General features: G+C 44.8%; 1 pseudogene; it reads left to right on the forward strand.

The window, feature by feature from the left end:
* On the forward strand, positions 17,846 to 18,352 carry LOC102174137 (annotated as a pseudogene).

Consider the following 23,135-nt stretch of genomic DNA (forward strand, 5'->3'; position numbering starts at 1 on the left):
TTTCCGTCTAAACCTCACAGAGCGTGTATACTGTATACTGCTGCGTGTTTACAGCTGCAGGAGGGACCCAGGTGAGAGAGAACCATTCCTGAGCTCGGATGGTGGTGGAAGGATGGAGGGAAGGTCTGGTCTGGAGAGAAGTGCAGGAGGAGGGGAGATCGGCTGGAATGCGCTGGAATGACTTACTGCACGTGGATGGTAAGAGCAGGTGTGAGGGCAACAAGCCTGTCAGTGAAAAGACGGATTCCTTGGGGTCAGCTTGAGGAAGCTAGGTGTGGGCTCTCAGCATAAGACGAGAGGGAATCTCTGCTGCCGAGGTCTTTACCGGAAGACCTTGTCAGAAGTCTTGTCAGAAGTCGCAGTGCCGACACAGCATGTGGCAAACGCCACTGATGGGACCTAGAAACCCTGCCGTTTGTTCAGCCTTTTCAAGGTTACAGGAATAACCTTGAGAAAAAAGTCATGGAGCCCTAAGGCCTGAGTTGTCTAAGAATAGAAGGAAAAGCATTCCAGGTAGAGAGAGCAAGCAGGTGGTGAGGCTCTGATGCTGAAAACAGCTTGGTACCTTTTAGGAAACTGAGGGAAAGCTAGCAGCTTTCAGGTTTGTGGGAGACATAGGGGTTAGCGAAGGCTGGGACGTTGGATCAGATGTGACGGATATCTCGGGAAAGAGCAGTGCAGCAAGGTGGATGCTAAAGATGCTGTGAATCCTTCAATCCTCTCCCCAGCGGTGTTTTGGGTCCCTTTGGAGGCAAGACTCCTACTGGCCTGGAGGTACCCCAAGTCAGTGTGTGGCCTGTGCCTGCTCCAGAAAAGTCTCCTGTGGAGGAGACATCGGGCTGGAACACATGGCCCACCCAGTTCCCTCATAGTGTGGTCTAAGGGGCAGAGTGTGGGCTGGGAGGAAGGAGGTCTGCATGCTGGCATTTCTTGTCCCACCGACTTGCAGCAATTCCTTGGGCAAGTCACCTTGCCAACCCTGGTTTTAGTTTCTGCATCCTGAAATGTAGGTGGCAGTTCTTAGCTCGCTAACTGCCCTTGAGTATTTGAGGATCAAATGAAATCACAGGATGTAAAATGGTGCCACCACTATGTTATGAAAGTAAGCTACTGAAATGGCGAGACTTTGGATCAAGATGAAAGCCCCTTCAGATCCCAGGTTCATCTACTTCAGCACAATTTTTCCTATACACTTTCCTGGGCCTGGCTGTCACTGGGACACAGAAGGTAATCAGACACAGTCCTTGCCTTCAAGGAGCCCTAGCCCAGAGATATGTCCCAAAACCAATGGTTGCAGCAAGATGGCCAGGCTGTGGTGCAGGGACATGTGGGAGGCTGTGCCGAATTCAGTCCTTTCTCCTGCGCTGCCACTATCTCCTTGAGCCAGGAGCTTTCCCAGGATCGTCAGGAGTATCATCACTCTGTGCCCAGTGCAGGCCTGGCTCAGGTTAGTGGCTCAGTCAGCAGGGGACTGACCAGTGAGTAAGTACAACAGAGTCATGGACAAAGTGCCATGAGCGGGGTGGGGGGGTGGGGGTCAAAGGAGAGAATGGTAATTAAGAAGGCTGAGAGATGACGACATTTGCTGCTGGGCCTGAGTTGAGGAGGACAATTCTGCCTAGCAGAGAGGAAAGAGAAGGCCTTTGGGCAGAGGCTACAGCCTGAAACAGAGGCCTGGAGGTGGGAACCGTGAGCACCCTGATTGGCTGGAGGAAGGATGCTGGAAAGGGGATGTAGGCAGGGAGGAGCAGGAGATAAGGCTGGAGAGATTGACTGGACCAGATTTGAGGGGTCTTATAATCCCACCTGGACTTCATCCTTGGGACCAGACCAAAGGAGGGCTATGAGCAGAGCACCTGGATTAGACTGGAGGGTTAGGATGATCAGGTGGGTGGGTGGTGTGGGGACTTGGGCTAAGGCAATAAAACTAGGACCAGTTTGGGTCCTTTGCACACACGAGAATGTTCACCAAAGGATGCTAAGGCAAGTCTGAGGGCTGAGAAGGGCAGTCACTTCCTTCTGGGTCTCACAGTGACAACTCCTTCCCAACGGCCCTCAGCTGCCATGCCCAAGGCACCTGCGTAAGCAGCTTAGTCTGCTTTGACTTGGATAGAAAACCAGACCCAGCATTAGAGTAGCCAGAGAGGATGTTTCTTGGCAGCTTTCTGTGTCCTGGGACTATTCTTTGCTGCGCCAGGTGAGTACAGGGGCCTCATACCAGGCACTGACTTCCCCTGGCCCCTCCCCACACATCCTAGCGTCCCTCCAGTCCTGTCCTCATGGCCTGCCCTGCTTCTCCTGCCGATGTGTGGGCAGGGTGGCTCCAGGACTCGGGTCACCTTTCCTTCATCATTTCCCATCCCAGTGCTTTTCCCATGGTGCTTTGGCCAAACCCCAGAGGGAGGGGTCAAATCAAGCCGCAAATCCCAGTTTGACTAGGGTTGTTGTTCTTCTTCAGTTGCTAAGTCATGTCCGACTCTGCACTGCAGCATGCCAGGCTCATCTGTCCTCAACTGTCTCCCCCAGCATTTGTGCAAATTCATGTCCGTTGAGTCAGTCATGCTATTGAACCATGTGACCAGGGTGGACTTCCCCAAAGGTAGTATGTCCCACCCCCTCTTTAGTCACCAAGGCTGTGCTGCCATTAGGAATTATGGGTGCAGTTTTATGGTTTCTGAGGGGATAGATATGGGCTCCTCTGAGTCCCGTAGCAGTGATGGCAGCCTCAGCCCCTCCATTGCACAGAGGAGGTGAGTGGCTGGTCTGCAAGGCAGAGAGGACACCTGTCCTAAGAGAGGCACAGGGCGAAAGGCAGAGACAAACGCTTACAAGCGCTCTGCTCCAGGCAGGCCCTGGCCTGTGGGAGCTCACCCAGTTCATGTGGGACCATCCCTGCTGGGGGTGATTATCACCCCGCTTTGTGAATGAGGTGCAGGGAGGTAATGGGACTTGTCCAAGATGAGACAGTGAATAAATAGCAAAGCTGGGATTCACATCCAAGACTTCCTGAGCCGCAAGCCCACATGATTTCTCAGCTTCACAAGACTCGGGGGGGAGGTGGCGAGGAACTATCCCTAACCCTGGAACTGTTTGGTGAAAGGAAATTCCCAAACTTTTCCTCCTTAAAGCTCTCATAGCCCTGTGAGGTTGATCCCTTTTGCAGTTGGGAAAACGCAGGCTCAGAGACTCCAAAAGTGTGCCACATGTCAGAGCTGGGGCTGGGATTTGAGCCAGTTCTCATAGCCCAAGGCTAGTGCTTGTCTGGGTCAAACTCATTTCCAGTGCTGGGCTCACTTGGAAGGGTGAAGGACAGAGGTGATGGCACGGGGAGGGGGCCTGGCATGGCCCTGTGGTCTGTGCCACATGCCACCCTCCTCCTCCTCCTCCATCCAGGAATTTTCCAGGCAAGATTGCTTTGGGGCATGGAGCTCCTTCCCTCCTGGGACTCTCTCCCTCCCCTTCTAAACCCCTATCATGCCCCGTCTGTGTGATTTTCACCACAGGTTTCTAGGTCTTCAGGGGCCAGATGGTGTACAGTCTCTGGTACCAGGCTAAGGAGTCTTCACTTTGTTCTTAGAGAAATGGGGAGCCATAAAGTGTTTTAGCAGGGATGACATATGGTCAGTTTGGGCTTTAGAAGGATCAGTGTTCAGGTAAGGACACCTTCCGTGTCACCTGCATGGTACCCTTCCTGACTATCTCTGCCCTGTATCGGTCGGGGTCCCCATGGGAAACAGTATATCTGTAATTGGGCAATTTGAGGGAATTTTATTTTTTTTATTTTTTTTTGAGGGAATTTTAATACAAAGACTGTCTTCAAAGATGTAGCCAAGATATAGGGAAAAAATCTAGGTGTGATGAGGCACCCCAAGGCCAGTGATGTTGTGGGAGCATGTGGCCTGAAGGGGAAAGGGAGGAGGCCAGGTGGGGTGGGAGGTGTGTGCTGAGGGCTGCCTGATGGAAGCTGTGGCATAGATAACCTGTAGTGATCTAGCAAGGTCACTCTCTGCCCCTTCCTCCCTCCCATCTGCTGCCAGGACTTCCCAATGAGCAGAGGGTGAATGAGCCCAGTGATGCAGTCTATGCAGAGACTCTTGGCAGAGTTTAGGGTGGAGAGAGGTGCAGGGTTGGTCTGGAGGTTAATGGTCCTAGGAGGGCCCTCTCCATACCTGTATCCCCATCAGATCCCTAGCTTCTTTCTCTCAGAGCATCTGCAACTCTTAGTGTCTATACACCTGTTCTGCCCAGGAGATGCTACTTGAGGGAAAAGATGGAATCAGCGAGCTGTCTGTGTCTCAGTACCCAGCACTGGGCCTGGCCCATAGGAGGGACTTGACTAAGATTGGAAGGAAGAAAGAAGGAAGAAAGGAGGAAAGGAGAGAGGGAGGGGAAGGAAGGAGAGGTGATAGGGATGCAGGCAGAGCTAAAGTTGTGGTGGATGAGATGTTAGGAGGGAAGTCTGGGGAGATGGTGAGCCCTTAGAATCTCTAGGGCTTGGTGACGTGGAGGTGGGACTGAAGCACAAAGAGATGCTTGAAGATAACTTTAGGTTTCAGACCAGAACCTGGGAGCACTGACCTCCACTCTAATGGCAGACCTGGGGGAGGGGGCTCAGTAGTGGCCTTTGGCCCTCTCTTATGGGACAAGTCTAGCCAACTAGAGAGGAGTAGGCCTGAGACCCTTGGGAACCAGCCTTCAGAATAGCTCCTGCCCCATTTTAGCACTCCTGTTGCAATATGTACAGAAAGTACCCCTTACAGACTTTCTGTAAGTTGAGTAAGTTTCTTACTCAACTCTCCTAGGACCATTTTTCCCCTGCAGGGAAGGGGTGGGAGGTAAATCTTCCCACACTGAGAGTTCCTCATGAATGCTTTTCCATCCATCCCTTTGTCTGGTCCACCTTTCTGGAGACCCTCCTAGCCCTGTGCTGATCTGGGGGGTGCAGTCCTTGCTCTCTGGGAACCTGTGTTCTGAGGGAAGAAATAGACACATTAAAAGGCATTTACTCTGTGTGGTGATGGATGCTAACTAGACTCACTGTGGTGATTATTTCACAATATACACATTTATTATCAAATTGTATTGTGTACTTGAAACAAGTATATTATTTGTCAATTATATTTTTTAAAAAGGCAATTGCTTCTCAGTAGTTTTCCCAGCTTTCCATAGCAGTGAAATCCTTTCTTCAAATGCAGCCTTGTTCTGAAGCCCACGAGGTGACACAGATGACGTGTGATTGTTACACGTTGTGTTCAGGCTTCAGTGATCCATCCAAATGGGAATAAGTAAGGTATCTTCTTCCTGGGGTTGTTGTAAGGACTAAAAGAATGAACACAGTGCCCAGCACAGGGCCAAGCATCTAGTACTTGACAAATGTTATCAAATAGAAGTGTTATGATTGAAAACATGGATTGGGAGGACAGATTTGCCTGGAGATGGAGCAGTCTGTCCAAAGGGCTTTGAGCAAACATACTGGAGGGGTGAAGTGTAAAATGCTCCGAGAAACCAGTGGAACTGGAGGAGGACTCGAGGAATGACAAAGAGACAGGCATCCCAGCATGGAGATGAAAAACCTCCAGAGGAAAAGCACAATGTAACCAAGAGTCCCAGATAGCAGAGGCCCAGTAACAGCAGCCTTAGTCAGAGGAACCTGGAAATGTGGTGTGCTTGACCTAGCTAGTGGGTGACTTATCTTTCTAAGCAAAGCTCAGTGCAGGCATAGAGATGGTTGAGATTCAACCCCGCTCTCAGAGAATTTGTAATCCAGGAAGTCACTCTGGCACAAACAGCTGCAACCTAGGGAGGAAGTTGAAGGATCAATGAAAGGGGGTTTGGGTGAATCAGGAACACTTCCTTGAGGAGGGTGCAGTTGCACTGGGCTGGATCTACCTAAACACACCACTGTGCTACACTCTGCTGCAGGAATTCTCAAACTTGCTTGTGTATCGGGATCACCTGGAGGATTTGGTCAAACACAGCTTGCTGGGTACCTCCCCCAGAGCTCTGATTCAGTAGAGTTTGCATTGCTGACAAGTTCCTGAGTAGATGTTAGCACTGCTGCTTTGAAGCCTGCTCTCAGAATCCCTGTTGAACTGCTTTGTACTGAGGAGATGACAGTGCACCTCAGAGAAACTGCAGGAGGAATCTGTCTTCTCTGGGAGGTGATGGGAGGTGATGTTCAGCTGAAAAAGCGTTAGGAGACTGGAGGTAGGGTGGAGCAGTCCTTATTTTTCCAAAAGAAGAAGCAGCAGATTTCATGAATTACAGCACATAGTTGTTGTTCAGTTGCTAAGTCTTGTCTGACTCTTTGTGAGCCCATGTCTGCAGCACGCCAGGCTTCCTTGTCCTTCACTGTCTCCCAGAATTTGCTCAGACTCATGTCTGTTGAGTCGGTGATGCCATCCAACCATCTCATCCTCTGCTGCCCCATTTTCCTTTTGCCTTCAGTCTTTCCCAGCCTCAGGGTCTTTCCCAGTGAAGCAGCTCTTCACATCAGGTGGCCAAAGTATTGGAGCTTCAGCTTCAGCTTCAGCATCAGTCCTTGCAATGAATATTCAAGGTTGATTTCCTGAAAATAACAGACAGTATCATGTGCTAAACTTCAGTGAGTTTTTATTGTCTGCCAGTTCTGATTCTAAATACATTACATGTGTGGATTTATTGAAGCCTCACAATAACCCTATGGAATAGACAGTACTATAATTTGTCCCATTTTACAGATGAATAAATGGAGGCCAAAAGGGTTTAAAAACTTGCCCAGAATCACAAAGCTAGTGGCAGAGCCAGGATTTAAGTCCAGTTGTTCTGGCTTCAGAGCCCGTGTTCTTTAATAGGTGCAATTTCCAACTGGTTCTGAGGTCAATGGTATAAACTGCATGCGTTAAAGGGTGACCCTTGAGAGAAGGAAGCATTGGTTATCAGGAGCTTGAGGTTGAGTCATCAAGAAGGAGTGATATTAATTGCACCAGTTTCCTCTCTGATGACTTCACTAGAGTCCCAAGCTGGCCTAGGCCTGGGTCCTTGGGTGTCAGCCTAGTTCATGAGCACAGGATGACTTGCATGCCAGCATGGGCCTGACCAGGCAGAAATAGCTGATCCAGATGAGAGCTAGGCCTTGGGCAAGGTTTCCTGGCAGCTCCAGGCTCCACTCTCATGCTGGCTTTGTGGGGTTTTAAAATCAGCAACCTGTGCAAAGATTTTGACACAGCATGCAGGAGGCAAAGAAGGGTTTACGTAGCTTCTCTAGTGCTTCAGTAGTAAAGAATCCACCTGCCAGTACAGGAGATGTGGGTTCAATCTGTAGGTCAGGAAGATTCCCTAGAGAATGAAAGGGCACCCCACTCCAGTATTCTTGCCTAAGATAACCCATGGACAGAGGAGCTTGGCGGGCTACAATCCATAGGGTTGCAAAAGAGTTGGACACGACTTGGTGACTAAATAACAAAAGCAAGATTAGAGGACCCTGAAAGCCAGCAGAAGAGGGTTGAATCTGACAGGATGCTGTTGAAGAGGAAGAAATATAGTCAGGCACCGGCTGAATGCATCTCAGCTTCTTTCTTTGATATTCACGGCCTTCCCCAGGTTTTGGGGTTTGGTGGGTCATGCAACTGAGTAGGGTTGGGATTTCTGGTTAGGCTGACCCTGTGTGGGATTATGGGCATTCATGGGCATGTTCAGAATCCTACACACAGACACCTCCATCCTCAACAGACAGGACATTCCCTGCTGCCCCAGGCCACACTGAACTCTTCGCTGGTCCTGCACCTCCAGCCTTGAGCTCCACATCAACCCCTGAAATGATCTTTGGGAAACACTGTCCAACCATTCTCTCCTTTGTCTCCTCTAGTTCTTAGGATGTGGCCCAAGCTCCTTAACTTGGTATGCAAGGCCTCACGTGTTCCCGCCCTTGACACACTCTCCAGCCTCCTTCCTCTCTCCTCCCGCCTCTGTCCCTGCCCCTCTCTGATATAGATCCAGCTCTCTGGTTACATCAGGTCACTTGCTGTGTCCTTGAATGTACTTTTTCATCTCTGGGTCTTTGCTCACACTGTGCTCTGGAGCCGAAGTGTCTTCCCCTCAGCCTCTTTTTTTCCACACCCGACCCATCTTCCCTATCTATGCCGTCTTTACTAACCTGCTTCTTATTTATTTTTTAAAGAATTTGTTTATGATTATTTGGCTGCATCTGGTCTTAGTTGCAGCATGCAGGATCTTTCGTTAGGTCGCACATACTCTCTAGTTGTGACGTTCAGGCTCAGTAGTTGTGATGCTTGGGATTTCTCTAGTTGTGGTGGGTGGATTTAGTTGCTCTACGGCATGTGGGATCTTAGTTCCCTGACTAGGGTTTGAACCCATGTCTCTTGCATTGCAAGATGAATTCTTAACAACGGGACCAGCAGAAAAGTCCCACAAACCCACTTTTAAAAAGCTTTCACTTAAACTCTAGCGCTGGGACCTGAGTTGGGATTTTGGAGGTATATAGAGCCACGTCCCTGCCTTCTAGAAGTTCATAACTTGAGAAATACATAGTTTGGAGAAGCATACATTTTGGAGAAACAGTTTATAGAGTAGTTTATCTGTCTAGATTCATCCTCTTGTCTCAGGCAGAGATGAGGCTGATCCAAAAGTTCCAGTACCTAGCATGATACCTGGTACAGGGAGGACATCACAAAGAATGTATTGGTTTCCCCAAGGGCAAGGACTGGATCTTATTCATTTCATTGTACACCCCTTGCCCCTACAATCATGTGCACTTGATAAATACATTGTGGGATTCAGTTTTACATCTCATGTTACCCAGTGTAATTGTTGTCATCATTCATTCATTTGTCTACTCATTCAGTACATTTACCACATACATGTTCTTTGCCAAAGCTTATATAAGTACTGGGGATACAACTGTGAGGAGACCCAGCTCCTGCCATTCTGCAGCTTTTGCAGTTCAAGGTCAAATTGAGAAGAAGAAACACATTCCTTTAGGGAAGAGACCAGAGACTGATGTGAATTTAACTGACCTTGTTCCCAACACTGTACATGCATCCTGTCATTTACCTTCATAGCCCTGGAGGTATGAGTTCACAACAACCTTAAAACATGTATAAAGAAACTGAGGCTTGGAGTGATGATATCTGGTTAGAAGAAGAGCTGGGACTGGAGTCCGAGTTGGTCTGCTGCCCAGGCCCTTGCTTGTTCTGATTCACCTGGGTCTGGATGGAAGGAGAGAGGGAGGGAGAGAGAGAGAGAGAGAACCTGAACACAGGGGTTTTGTTTTGTTATTTAACCACCCTTTCAGTTCTGTATTGGGATGGTGCTGTGGCAGTACCTTGGGCAGGAAGGAAAACCTAAATCTGAAAATTTTCCAACACTGCCATTGGTCAATCTCCAGAATTCAGTCAAAGTTGTTACATCTTGTCTACCTCTTATTGGGAAAGAGACTCAAACCTGAAATAAACTTAGAGGAATTCGAAGTCAAGCAACTAGCCCAGCGTGGCCTCTCTCAGGCCAACCTCCTTGGGTCTGGAGGCTTGTTTTTTTTATAGCAGTTTGAACACTCTGTGGCCCAAACTTTCCCTCTTGTTTGCCCAAGTCTCCTGACCAGTCTGACTAGAGGTTTATTAATTTTACTGTTTTTCTAATAGCAATTGTTAGTTTCAATGATTTTTCAGTTTATAATTCATTTCTGTTATGTTTGTTATTTCTATTCACTGATTTGCATCAGTTATAATCTGTTCTTCTATTTCTTAAGCTGAGAGCATTTGGTAACACCATCTTATTTTTTTCCTTCAAGCATCAACAAGTTTATGAAAAAAATTTTTTTTTAAATTATAGAAGTTATGGTAGAAAGTAGAAGAAAAGACAAAGTTAAGAAAACTATGGATAGTTCAGTTCAGTTCAGTTCAGTTCAGTCACTCAGTCGTGTCCAACTGTTTGCGACTCCATGAATCACAGCACGCCAGGCCTCCCTGTCCATCACCGTCTCCCGGAGTTCACTCAGACTCACGTCCATCGAGTCAGTGATGCCATCCAGCCATCTCATCCTCGGTCGTCCCCTTCTCCTCCTGCCCTCAATCCCTCCCAGCATCAGATTCTTTTCCAATGAGTCAACTCTTCCCATGAGGTGGCCAAAGTACTGAAGCTTCAGCTTCAGCATCATTCCTTACAAGGAAATCCCAGGGCTGATCTCCTTCAGAATGGAGTGGTTGGATCTCTTTGCAGTCCAAGGGACTCTCAAGAGTCTTCTCCAACACCACAGTTCAAAAACATTAATTCTTCGGCGCTCAGCTTTCTTCACAGTCCAACTCTCATATCCATACATGACCACAGGAAAAACCATAGCCTTGACTAGACGGACCTTAGTTGGCAAAGTAATGTCTCTGCTTTTGAATATGCTATCTAGGTTGGTCATAACTTTTCTTCCAAGGAGTAAGTGTCTTTTAATGTCATGGCTGTAGTCACCATCTGCAGTGATTTTGGAGCCCCCAAAAATAAAGTCTGACACTGTTTCTACTGTTTCTCCGTCTATTTCCCATGAAATGATGGGACCGGATGCCATGATCTTCATTTTCTGAATGTTGAGCTTTAAGCCAACTTTTTCGCTCTCCTCTTTCACTTTCATCAAGAGGCTTTTGAGTTCCTCTTCACTTTCTGCCATCAGGGTGGTGTCATCTGCATATCTGAGGTTATTGATATTTCTCCCGGAAATCTTAATTCCAGCTTGTGTTTCTTCCAGTCCAGCATTTCTCATGATGTACTCTGCATACAAGTTAAATAAGCAGGGTGACAATATACAGCCTTGACGTACTCCTTTTCCTATTTGGAACCAGTCTGTTGTTCCATGTCCAGTTCTAACTGCTTCTTTCTGACCTGCATACAGGTTTCTCAAGAGGCAGGTCAGGTGGTCTGGTATCTGCATCTCTTTCAGAATTTTCCACAGTTTATTGTGATCCACACAGTCAAAGGCTTTGGCATAGTCAATAAAGCAGAAAGAGATGTTTTTCTGGAACTCTCTTGCTTTTTTTATGATCCAGCGGATGTTGGCAATTTGATCTCTGGTTCCTCTGCCTTTTCTAAAACCAGCTTGAACATCAGGGAGTTCACGGTTCACGTATTGCTGAAGCCTGGCTTGGAGAATTTTGAGCATTACTTTACTAGCATGTGAGATGGGTGCAATTGTGCAGTAGTTCGAGCATTCTTTGGCATTGTCTTTCTTTGGAATTGGAATGAAAACTGACCTTTTCCAGTCCTGTGGCCACTGCTGATTTTTCCAAATTTGCTGGCATATTGAGTGCAGCACTTTCACAGCATCATCTTTCAGGATTTGAAACAGCTCAACTGGAATTCCATCACCTCCACTAGCTTTGTTCGTAGTGATGCTTTCTAAGGCCCACTTGACTTCACTTTCCAAGATGTCTGACTCTAGATGAGTGATCAAATCATCATGATTGTCTGGGTCGTGAAGATCTTTTTTGTACAGTTCTTCTGTGTATTCTTGCCACCTCTTCTTAGTATCTGCTGCTTCTGTTAGGTCTATACCATTTCTGTCCTTTATCGAGCCCACTTTTGCATGAAATGTTCCCTTGGTATCTCTAATTTTCTTGAAGAGATCTCTAGTCTTTCCCAATCTGTTGTTTTCCTCTATTTCTTTGCATTGATTGCTGAAGAAGGCTTTCTTATCTCTTCTTGCTATTCCTTGGAAATCTGCATTCAGATGCTTATATCTTTCCTTTTCTCCTTGGCTTTTTGCCTCTCTTATTTTCACCGCTATTTGTAAGGCCTCCCCAGACAGCCATTTTGCTTTTTTGCATTTCTTTTCCATGGGGATGGTCTTGATCCCTGTCTCCTGTACAATGTCACGAACCTCATTCCATAGTTCATCAGGCACTCTATCTATCAGATCTAGGCCCTTAAATCTATTTCTCACTTCCACTGTATAATCATAAGGGATTTGATTTAGGTCATACTTGAATGGTCTAGTGGTTTTCCCTACTTTCTTCAATTTAAGTCTGAATTTGGTAATAAGGAGTTCATGATCTGAGCCACAGTCAGCTCCTGGTCTTGTTTTTGTTGACTGTATGGAGCTTCTCCATCTTTGGCTGCAAAGAATATAATCAATCTGATTTCGGTGTTGACAATCTGGTGATGTCCATGTGTAGAGTCTTCTCTTGTGTTGTTGGAAGAGGGTGTTTGCTATGGCCAGTGCATTTTCTTGGCAAAATTCTTTTAGCCTTTGCCCTGCTTCATTCCGTACTCCAAGGCCAAATTTGCCTGTTACTCCAGGTGTTTCTTGACTTCCTACTTTTGCATTCCACTCCCCTATAATGAAAAGGACATCTTTTTGGGGTTCTAAAAGGTCTTGTAGGTCTTCATAGAACCGTTCAACTTGATCTTCTTCAGCATTACTGGTTGGGGCATAAGACTTGGATCACTGTGATATTGAATGGTTTGCCTTGGATACGAACAGAGATCATTCTGTCGTTTTTGTGATTGCATCCAAGTACTGCATTTCGGACTCTTTTGTTGACCACGATTGCTACTCCATTTCTTCTGAGGGATTCCTGCCCACAGTAGTAGATATAATGGTCATCTGAGTTAAATTCACCCATTCCAGTCCATTTTAGTTTGCTGATTCCTAGAATGTCGACGTTCACTCTTGCCATCTCTTGTTTGACCACTTCCAATTTGCCTTGATTCATTGACCTCACATTCCAGGTTCCTATGCAATATTGCTCTTTACAGCATTGGACCTTGCTTCTATCACCAGTCACATCCACAGCTGGGTATTGTTTTTGCTTTGGCTCCATCCCTTCATTCTTTCTAGAGTTATTTCTCCACTGATTTCCAGTAGCATATTGGGCACCTACTGACCTGGGGAGTTCCTCTTTCAGTATCCTATCATTTTGCCTTTTCATACTGTTCATGGGGTTCTCAAGGCAAGAATACTAAAGTGGCTTGCCATTCCCTTCTCCAGTGGACCACATTCTGTCAGACCTCTCCACCATGACCTGCCCGTCTTGGGTTGCCCCACAGGCATGGCTTGGTTTCATTGAGTTAGACAAGGCTGTGGTCCTAATGTGGTTAGATTGACTAGTTTTCTGTGAGTATGGTTTCAGTGTGTCTGCCCTCTGATGCCCTCTTGCAACACCTACCATCTTACTTGGGTTTCTCTTACCTTGGGCGAGGGGTATCTCTTCACGGCTGCTCCAGCAAGGCACAGCCACTGCTCCTTACCTTGGACGAGGGGTATCTCCTTACCGCCGCCATTCCTGACTATGGATAGGCTCAAAGGAAAAAAAATCACGCATTATTTCACTTCCATGTGAAAGTGATTTTTTTTCCTTTATGTATGTATAACTGTTTTATCCTTCATGTATGTATACTACTCCCACACATCTTATTTTTTAAAATCTGGATCACAGTATACATATTCCTTTGTCATCTCATTTTTCTTCCACTTTTTTAAAAATTAATTTTTATTGGAGTGTAGTTGCTTTGCAATGTTGTGTTGGTTTCTATTATAGATAGCCTTTCTTATTTTCTAAGGCTCAGATGCTTAGTTGTGTCTGACCCTTTCTGACTCCATGAACTGCATCCCACCAGGCCCCTCTGTCCATGGGAATCTCCAGGCAAGAATATTGGAGTAGGGTACCATTTCCTTCTCCAAGGGATCTTCCTGACCCAGAACCAGAGATCAAATCCCTCCCTGTCTCTTACATCTGCCTTGGAAAGTGGATTCTGTACCACTAGTGCCACTGGGGAAGTTTGTATTTTCTAATGCAAACATTTTAATGATATAAATTTTCATCTACAAACTGTTCTACCTGCATCCCATGAAGTTTGATATGTTGTGTTTTTAATTTAACTGCTTCTGCTGCTGCTGCTGCAGTTGCTTCAGTCGTGTCCGACTCTGTGCAACCCCATAGACAGCAGCCCACCAGGCTCCCCCGTCCCTGCGATTCTCCAGGCAAGAATACTGGAGTGGGCTGCCATTTCCTTCTCCAATGCATGAAAATGAAAAGGAAAAGTGAAGTTGCTCAGTCATGCCCGACTCTTGGTGACCCCATGGACTGGAGCCTACCAGGCTCCTCCGTCCATGGGATTTTCGAGGCAAGAGTACTGGAGTGGGGTGCCATTGCCTTCTCCAAATTTAACCGACTTCAAAATACTTAAAAATTTCTTTTGCAATTTCTTTGACACAGTTTTTTTTTTTTAGAAGTGTGTTGTTTTCAAATATTTGGGTTTTTTCAGATATCTTTTTGTTAGTAATCTCTAGTTTGATTCCATTTTGTTTAGAAAACATATTCTGTGATTTTAATTCTTTTAAAATTGTTGAAGGTTTATTTCATGGGCAGAATGTGGTAATATGTCTGTCTTGGCAAATATATATATATATAAAATCTTTAATATGTACTTGAAGAGTGTTTATTCTGTTGATGCTGTGTACAGTGTTTTAGAAATGTTCAGTTCAGTTCAGTTGCTCAGTCATGTCCGACTCTTTGAGACCGCATGAACCGCAGCACGCCAGGCCTCCCTGTCCATCACCAACTCCCAGAGTTCACACAAACTCATGTCCATCGAGTCGGTGATGCCATCTAACTCATCCTCTGTCGTCCCCTTCTCCTCCTGCCCCCAATCCCTCCCAGCATCAGAGTCTTTTCCAGTGAGTCACCTCTTCGCATGAGGTGGCCAAAGTATTGGAGTTTCAGCTTTAGCATCAGTCCTTCCAAAGAACACCCAGGACTGATCTCCTTTAGAATGGACTGGTTGGATCTCCTTGCAGTCCAAGGGACTCTCAAGAGTCTTCTCCAACACCACAGTACAAAAGCATCATTCTTTGGTGCTCAGCTTTCTTCACAGCCCAACTCTCACATCCATACATGACCACTGGAAAAACTATAGCCTTGACTAGATGGACCTTTGTTGGCAAAGTAATGTGTTTGCTTTTCAATATGCTATCTAGGTTGGTCATAACTTTCCTCCCAAGGAGTAAGCGTCTTTTAATTTCATGGCTGCAATCACCATCTGCAGTGATTTTGGAGCCACCCAAAATAAAATCTGACACTGTTTCTACTGTTTCCCCATCTATTTCCCGTGAAGTGATGGGACCAGATGCCATGACTTGGCTTTCTGAATGTTGAGCTTTAAGCCAACTTTTTCACTTTCCTCTTTCACTTTCATCAAGAGGCTTTTGAGTTCCTCTTCACTTCCTGCCATCAGGGTGGTGTCATCTGCATATCTGAGGTTATTGATATTTCTCCTGGCAATCTTGATTCCAGCTTGTGCTTCATCCAGCCCAGCATTTCTCATGATGTACTCTGCATATAAGTTAAATAAGCAGGGTGACAATATACAGCCTTGACGTATTCCTTTTCTTATATTGAACCAGTCTGCTGTTCCATGTCCATTTCTAACTATTGTTTCCTGACCTGTATATAGGTTTCTCAAGAGGCAAGTCAGGTGGTCTGGTATTCCCATCTCTTTCAGAATTTTCCACAGTTTATTGTGATACACACAGTCAAAGGAGTAGGTCTTTTGATATTATTTGGGTCTTCTTGTTTCTTACAGTTTTCTGGCTACTTATCAATTACTGAATGGAGAGAAGAAATTAAAAATCTCCAACTATAATTATGGATTTTTCTGTTTTTCCTTTCAATTATATCAGATTTTGCTTCATGTATTTTGATGAACTATTATTCTATAAGCTTAGTGTATGTATTTAAGATTATTATGTATTTTTAATAAATTTTTGATAAATTCTGCCTTATCATTGTATAATATCTCTCCCTATTCTTGGTAATATTCTTTGTTCTAAATCTATTTTGTCTGATATTAATATGGCTACCCTAACTTCCTTTTGATTAGTGTTTGCATGGTAAAATTTTTTCCATCCTGTTTCAACATATATATATATATATTTATATTTAAAGTGAGGTTCTCATGGACAATATATAGGTCTTAGTTTTTAAAAATTTTAGTTTGACAATCTGTCTTTTAATTGGAGGTTTGGGTCTTTTTTTTTTTTTTAACTGGGGGACAACAGAGGATGAGATGGTTGAATGGCATCACCGACGAATGGATATGAATTTGAGTAAACTCCAGGAGCTGGTAATGGATAGGGAGGCCTGGCATGTTGCAGTCCATGGGGTCACAAAGAGTCAGATGTGACTGAGTAACTGAACCGAACTGAACTTGGGTCTTTCACAACTGATATAATCACAGATGTGACTGGATTTGAAACTATTGTCTTACTACTTGCAATTTTTTTGGCATCTGATATTGTATCCCTTTTTCCTCTTTCTATGCCTTATTTGGAATTAATTTAGTATTTTACTATTATTCCATTTTATTCTATTACTTAGTTATTGATTATAACTCTTTGAAATATTTTTAGTGATTGATCTAGGTTTTCATAAACTTCTCCTATTTGTTGGTGAAATGCCAATCATTATGTAAAAAAAAGAGAAGAAAATGTGGTAAATAGAATTTATGCCTGAAAGTAGGCATGTCTCCTTTTCTCTTAGACAGTTGACTTACATTAGTTTGTGCCTCAAGTGGAGTCTACAGTGTCAGAGGGTTCTTCTCGGTCTCCTCCCTTCCTTTCTCCCCTTCCTTCCTTCCTTCCTTTCTTTTTCTTTCTTCTATAGCTTTATTGATATATAATTCATATACCATAAAATTCACCATTTAAAGTGTACCATTCAACCGATTTTAGTTTATTCACAGAGTTTCACAACCATCACCACAGTCCATTTTAGAACATGTCATCACCTCAAAAACAAAAGCCCTGTACTTGCCAGGGAATAAGTATAGAGATTCTATTTCTGTTTGGGGGATAATGAACTTCTGGAACTAGGAACTGGTATTGGTTGTGCAACATTATGAATGCATTTAATGTCATTGAACTGTGCACCTTAAAAGTGTTAACAATAGTAAATTTTGTTATTGTTTTTTTTTTTACCACAATTAAAACTTTTTAAAGGAACTCTGTACCTCCCAAAGTCCCCCTATCCCCCCAATCCCTAAGCAGCCACTTCTCTACTTTTCACATGTATATATTTGCCTATTCTGCACATTTCATATGAATGGAATCTTACATTACATGACATTTTGTGTTTGGCTTCTTTCACTTAGCTTGTTTATAGGGATCATCCTTGCTATAAACTGAATGTTTGTATACTCTCAAAATTCATATGCTGAATGCCTATTGCCCAAGATGATAGTGTTAGAGGGTGCACCCTTTGGGAAATTCTTAGGTCAGGAGGGTACCTTGACACTAATGATTGGAATTAGTGTCCTTGTAAAAGAGACTCCAGAGAACGAGTTCATCCTTGCTGTGAGGATGCAGCAAGAAGTCAGCAGTCTGGAACCTGGAAGACAGCCCTCACCAGAACCTGACCATGCTGGGACCTTGATCTTGGATTTTCAGCCTCCAGAGCCATGAGAAATAAGTTTCCATTGTGTAGAAGCTACTCAGTCTGTAATTTTTTTTCTTTTTAATATCATCCTGAATGGACTAAAACAATCCTTGTTGGACCATGTATCAGTATGATTTTATGATCAAATAACATTTCGTTGTATGGGTGCTATATTTTGTTTATCCATTCATCAATTGATGGGCATATGGGTTATTTCCACCTCTTGGCTATCATGAATAATGCTATTATCAAGGCGAGTGGACTCACACTGGCAATGAGGTGCTGCTACCACTGCCACAGACCAGCCTGCCTTGGCTTTGGTGCCCCGGTCGTGGGGACCTGGGTTCCTCAGCACACCCAGCTCCAGCAGCTCTGGAGCCTGTTTGCAGTCCTTTGGAAGCCCCAGTGCTAGCCTGAGCCCTTGCTGGGGAAGGATGACTGAGCTGCAGTTGGTACTGCTATAGTGAAGACACCTGGAAGAACTCAACAAAAATCCAGTGGAAGGCTTTTCAGAAAGTTTAATAGATGACAATGATCTTAACCAATGAGAAATTCTTATTATTGCTCTTCCAGATACACTTTAAGAAGGTGGTGTTTTTAAAGCTCATCTCACTTTCCCAAAAGCTTATCCCCTTTGGCCTCCTAAAGTGAAATTCATTACCAAAATCTAGCATCCAAATGTTGATAAACATGGTGGTATATGCTTTTCTATTCTTCACAAATCTGGGGAAGATAAATATGGTTATGAAAAGCCAGAGGAATGCTAGCTGCCTATTCACACAGTGAAAATCATCATGATTAGTGTCATTTCTATGCTGGCAGACCCCAGTGGAGACTCACCTGCTAATGTTGATGCTGCAAAAGAATGGAGGGAAGGCAGAAATGGAGAAGTCAAGAGGACAGTTGCCCACTGTGTAAGAAGCCAAGAGCCTGCTTTTTAGTGACATTTATTCAACAGCTGTAACTTCACTTATTTCAGGGTCTCCAATTGAGAAACATGGCACTTTTTCGTGCACTCTACCCACCTATTGCTGGACTTCTGTTGTAATAAGCTGGCAAGCACTGGCTGGAACTGGACTGTAATAAAACATGCCACTATCAATGCTGGAAAGAGCCTAACACATGCCGGCCTACAGATGATTATGCATTTTGAAATCTAATGAACTGTTTAACCCTTCAGGAAGAATTGTAAACACGTGTACATAGCACAACATGATCTGGATAGTATATATACTGTTCATGTACATCCACATATACACCTTGTACCAAATAACACTTTCTTGCAGTAGAATAAGAATTGTGTAAATTCTAAAACATTTTAGCAGATTTTCTTCCCTTATTATTGTTTCTTTTCAGATTTAAAAGCATGTCAGATAAAAAGCAATTAGGATTAACAGCTTCCATTTAATTTCCTTTAAACAATTGAGGCTTCATTAAACTCTTTCCACTTACTAAACTTTTATATCTTTGTTTTCACATAGTCCCCTTTACTTTTATCTCTTCTGTCTGCCAGGAAGTTTTCAAATCATTTAGTTCAAATTCCGAAGTACTCAATAAGCAACTACTTGATTTTTAATGATGACTTCAGAGGAGTGGTCATCACTAGATGCTACGTCCCTTTGTATTGTACCTGTACCCATCTCTCAGATTGGATACAGCAATAACATTTTTTTGTCATTAAGAGCTCTTGAATTCAGTCATTATCCCTAGGAACTAAAAAGAGTTAGTTCTGAATTCAATTCAGATTTAAAATGATTGAAATTTACATCCAACAACACAAAACTCTGATTTGGTTTTATTTTTTGCCCTCAGTTACCTAATGTGAAAGATGGATGAATAAAGCATGCATAGCTACAGGCTTTCTACTTAACTTCTGGGTTTGCTATTAAAAATGCTGTTTATCCTCATCCCTTCTCCATAGCCCTTCATATTTCTTTGCCTCTATACTTCTAATATTGCAGAGTTTTCTCACCTATTGTACAAAGAAATTGTGATGTATATTTCCATGTAATTTGATTTTGGAATTCTGTCACCTTATTACTGAGTTCTTCCAAAATATAATTTTTAATTGTATTGTCTTTTTGTTACTGAATTGTAAGATTCTTTATATATATTATATTAATATACAGTCATGAGCCTGTTATCAGATATATGCTCTGTAAATATTTTCTCCTATTCTGTGGGTTGTCTTTTCAATTTCTTGATAGTATCCTTTCAAGCACAAATTTTAAAATTTTGATGAAGTCTTTCCCAGGGCTTCTGCCCAACTCTCTCGGTTTTCCATAGTCCCTGTATTTCTATGTCACAGGGGATATCTCTCTCCATACTCGTCTCTTCCCTGGGTGGTAGACTGTTGCTGGCTCATTATACTGTGATAGGGTCATGGCAGGCACAGTGGATCCTCAGTTTGTGGGTTTAGCTGAGTCTTGGGCGGGCCCTTATACATCTTGGTCATGGACATAGGGGTTTCTCAGTTTCCCCAACCTCTTTTCTGTGGCAACTATTTTCTACCTTCTATCTGTGTTTGGGACTTCCTAGGTGACTCAGTGGTAAAGAATCCACCTGCCAATGCAGGAGATTCCAAAGTGCAGCTTCGATCCCTGGGTTGGGAAGATCCCCTGGAGGAGGGCATGGCAACCCCCTCCAGTATTCTTGTTTGAAAAGTCCCAGGACAGAGGAGTCTGGTGGGTTACAGTCCGCGGGGTCTCAACGAGTCGGACCCAACAGTGCCTGAGCGCTCACACACATCTGTGACTAGTCTGGAGTGGGAAAGAGTTTCCTGCCCCTCCCCCATTAGTACCACCTCTGCCTGGTGGGTACTGCTTGGGCAGGGGACAGTTTCCTGAGCCCCGCCACCCCAAGGGGAGAGAAGGGTTTTCTATCCTTTCTGTGACAACAGTGGGTCTTGGACCGTGTCCTAGGGGCAGTGAGAAAGTTTCCTACTTCTCTCCCAAGAAGTAGATGATTTTGCTTTTACTCTTCCCTCAGAGGCAAGGTAATTTTGCCTAGGTCCTTGGAACAAAATTTTTTTCTGTCTCTCACCCAAAGCTTAAGATTTTGCTTTGTAGAAAGGGTCAGAATGAGAGATTGGGCTTTAAAAAAAATTTAACTTATTTTTGAGTGCACTGGGTCTTCATTGCTGCTCGCAGGCTTTCTTTAGTTGCAACGAGGTGGGGCTACTCTCTAGTTACGGTCCATAGGCTTCTCATCAAGATGGTTTCTCTTGCAGAGCAGAGAAACCCTCTAGAGTGGTTGGGCTCACTAGCTGTGGTGCATGGGCTCAGTTGCCCTCAGGCATGTGGGATCTTCCTGGAACGGGTATTGAACCGGTGTCCTCTGCATTGGCAGGCGAATTCTTAACCACTAGAGCACCAGGGAAGTCCAAGACTGGGGCTTTTTGACTGTGCAGAATGGTGGAGGGCAGGTCTCTGTGGTGCCCCACGCGATCTTCCTGGGAGGGAGTAATGGTGGAGGCCTGTGGCAAAGAGCTTGAGGTCAGTCTGACTCCCCTGTAGCTGAGGTTCTCAATTCCTTCCACCTGACATGCTGAGCACACTAGACCTTTAAGACTTCACTGAGTACTATCTGATTTCCTCTCTTCCGCTAGTACATTGGCACCCTTCTTCTAGGCACTGATGAGGTGATCTCATTCCTGTATCCTCTCTGGGAGGGTTTGCCCATGAAATCCCAGCAGATGACCTCAAGCATCGCATCTTGAGCAGAAGTGAGTGGTGTTCCACACTGGCTTACTCCTGACTGTAGGGCTAAATGTCAGGGCCCGAGTCAGGTACTCCTCTTCTATGGCCTTGAACCAACTCCTTCAGTCTCCCTGATGTGCAGGGTGGCCCATAGAAGGGTGAGGATGGGGGCTCCAGATCAGATTGCCCCATGTGACAGCGTGACCCTTGGCAAGTTACTCAACGTCTATATGCCTCAGTTACCTCATCTGTCCAATGTAGATAATAATAAACCTACCTCAGGAATGATGTGAAGACTAATGAACCCATATAAAACTTGCATCATGATGCCTGGAACAGGATATTAGCTATTATCGTTACCTGTAGAGCAGTAGCCGTGGAGATACTGTACCAAGAGTAGCATTTCTATTACTCTTGATAGTCTCTAAGTTTCCTTCCAATACTATTTGGACAATATGGATCTATTTGGGACAATAAGAAATATTTATGCATTTATTTTAGTGAGATAATCTAGTAGGCCAGCTAATAAAATACTTACCCAAGAAGGGAAGGGCAGGCCTGTTTGCTGTGAGACCTTTGCTCAGTCTGTGGCCAACGCTGGACTATTCATGTCCTCTGCAGAGGGCAGGTTGAATCAACGGCTGAGGCTGTTCACATCTGTGTCAGGAAGCCGGGGAGGAGGGGATCAAGAGGCAGCTGTGGAGCTGTCAGCCCACAGAGATAGTCGTGCCCCTTCCTCTAAATTACAAATCACAGAAGGCTGTAATCGGAGCGCTCATGTTCCCAGAGCACTTTTATTGGCAAAGTTCACTCATATTCATGATCTCGTTTAGTTATGACAAGGGCCACTTGGGGTGTGTGTATGTGTTGGGGACTGTTTGGTCCCACACTGACAGCAGCATGAGATCTGGAGGGCAGGGGGCAGGTTAGGGTTAGGGGTTAGGGTCACCCAGTGTGAGTTGGTAGCTCTGGGCTGAATTCCAGGATGCAGCTCCCGGTGCTGTGCTCTTCCTCAGCTGAGGCAGTGGGGTGCTGGTTCCCCTAGGCTTCCTCAGGGAGGAAGTGTGGGTGGGATTTGCGAAAGCTGAGGCCTGGGGAGGGGAAGCCTGCATGGCTAGTGGTTGGAGCCCTCTTTTCCTGGACCAGATGTGAGCACCTCTGGGGCGAGGAGAACATGTCCTCCATCACTGCCTCCTGCCCTCTTTGGTCACAGGGTCAGGAGAGTTTTATTGAATGAAGAGACAAAAAAAAAAAAACAAACTCTGATTTTGTTCAGACTTGTTGCATCTTACACCATCAGAGTCAGCGAAGACCCTAGACTTGCTCTTGTGTCAGCCCTAGCACAGTGCCAGGCACATAGGAAAGCACTGATATGTATTTATTAAAGAGATGACACCACCAAACCCAATCCTTGCACAGATTAAAAAAAGAGGGACATGGGGGTAGGGTAATGAGGAATTTTTATTTGATGGGTATAGAGCTTCCATTTTGCAAGATGAAAAGTGTTCTCTAGTTGGATGGTGGTAATGGTTGAAACAGTGTAGTACACTTTAAAATAGTTTAGATGATAAAAATTTTATGTTGCTTATATCTTACCATAATTTAAAATACTGAAAAGAAACCTGACAAAATAAATACATTCTTTCACCCGAAGAAACAGAACAGGCTAAACCTGCATTATTTCTATTCATTTCACAAATGGAAAGGAAATGCAATCTGGCTGTGCCTTACTGCAGACCCTGCCAGATGCTCACACATACACCAGTCCCATCCAATTAGCCCACCCGTCTTGAGGCTCCACTGGGCCCCAGCCCTGGCCTGGAGCTCATGGGGAATCTGTTTCTTCTTTCTGAAGCCAGGGAGGCAATAGAGGTGAGGCAGGTGGGACAGAAAGGAGGGAGAACCCTTTTAACTCTCCCTCCACCAGACAGTGTGTCCTTTGTGAAAAGTCATCTGGTTTTACAAAGCAAGGTAGTATGTCAAGTCAGCAAGAATACATGGCCAAGCCAGTTACACAGCCCTGTTA

This window comes from Capra hircus, chromosome 15 (genome assembly GCF_001704415.2).
Source record: "Capra hircus breed San Clemente chromosome 15, ASM170441v1, whole genome shotgun sequence".
Classification (NCBI taxonomy): Eukaryota; Metazoa; Chordata; class Mammalia; order Artiodactyla; family Bovidae; genus Capra; species Capra hircus.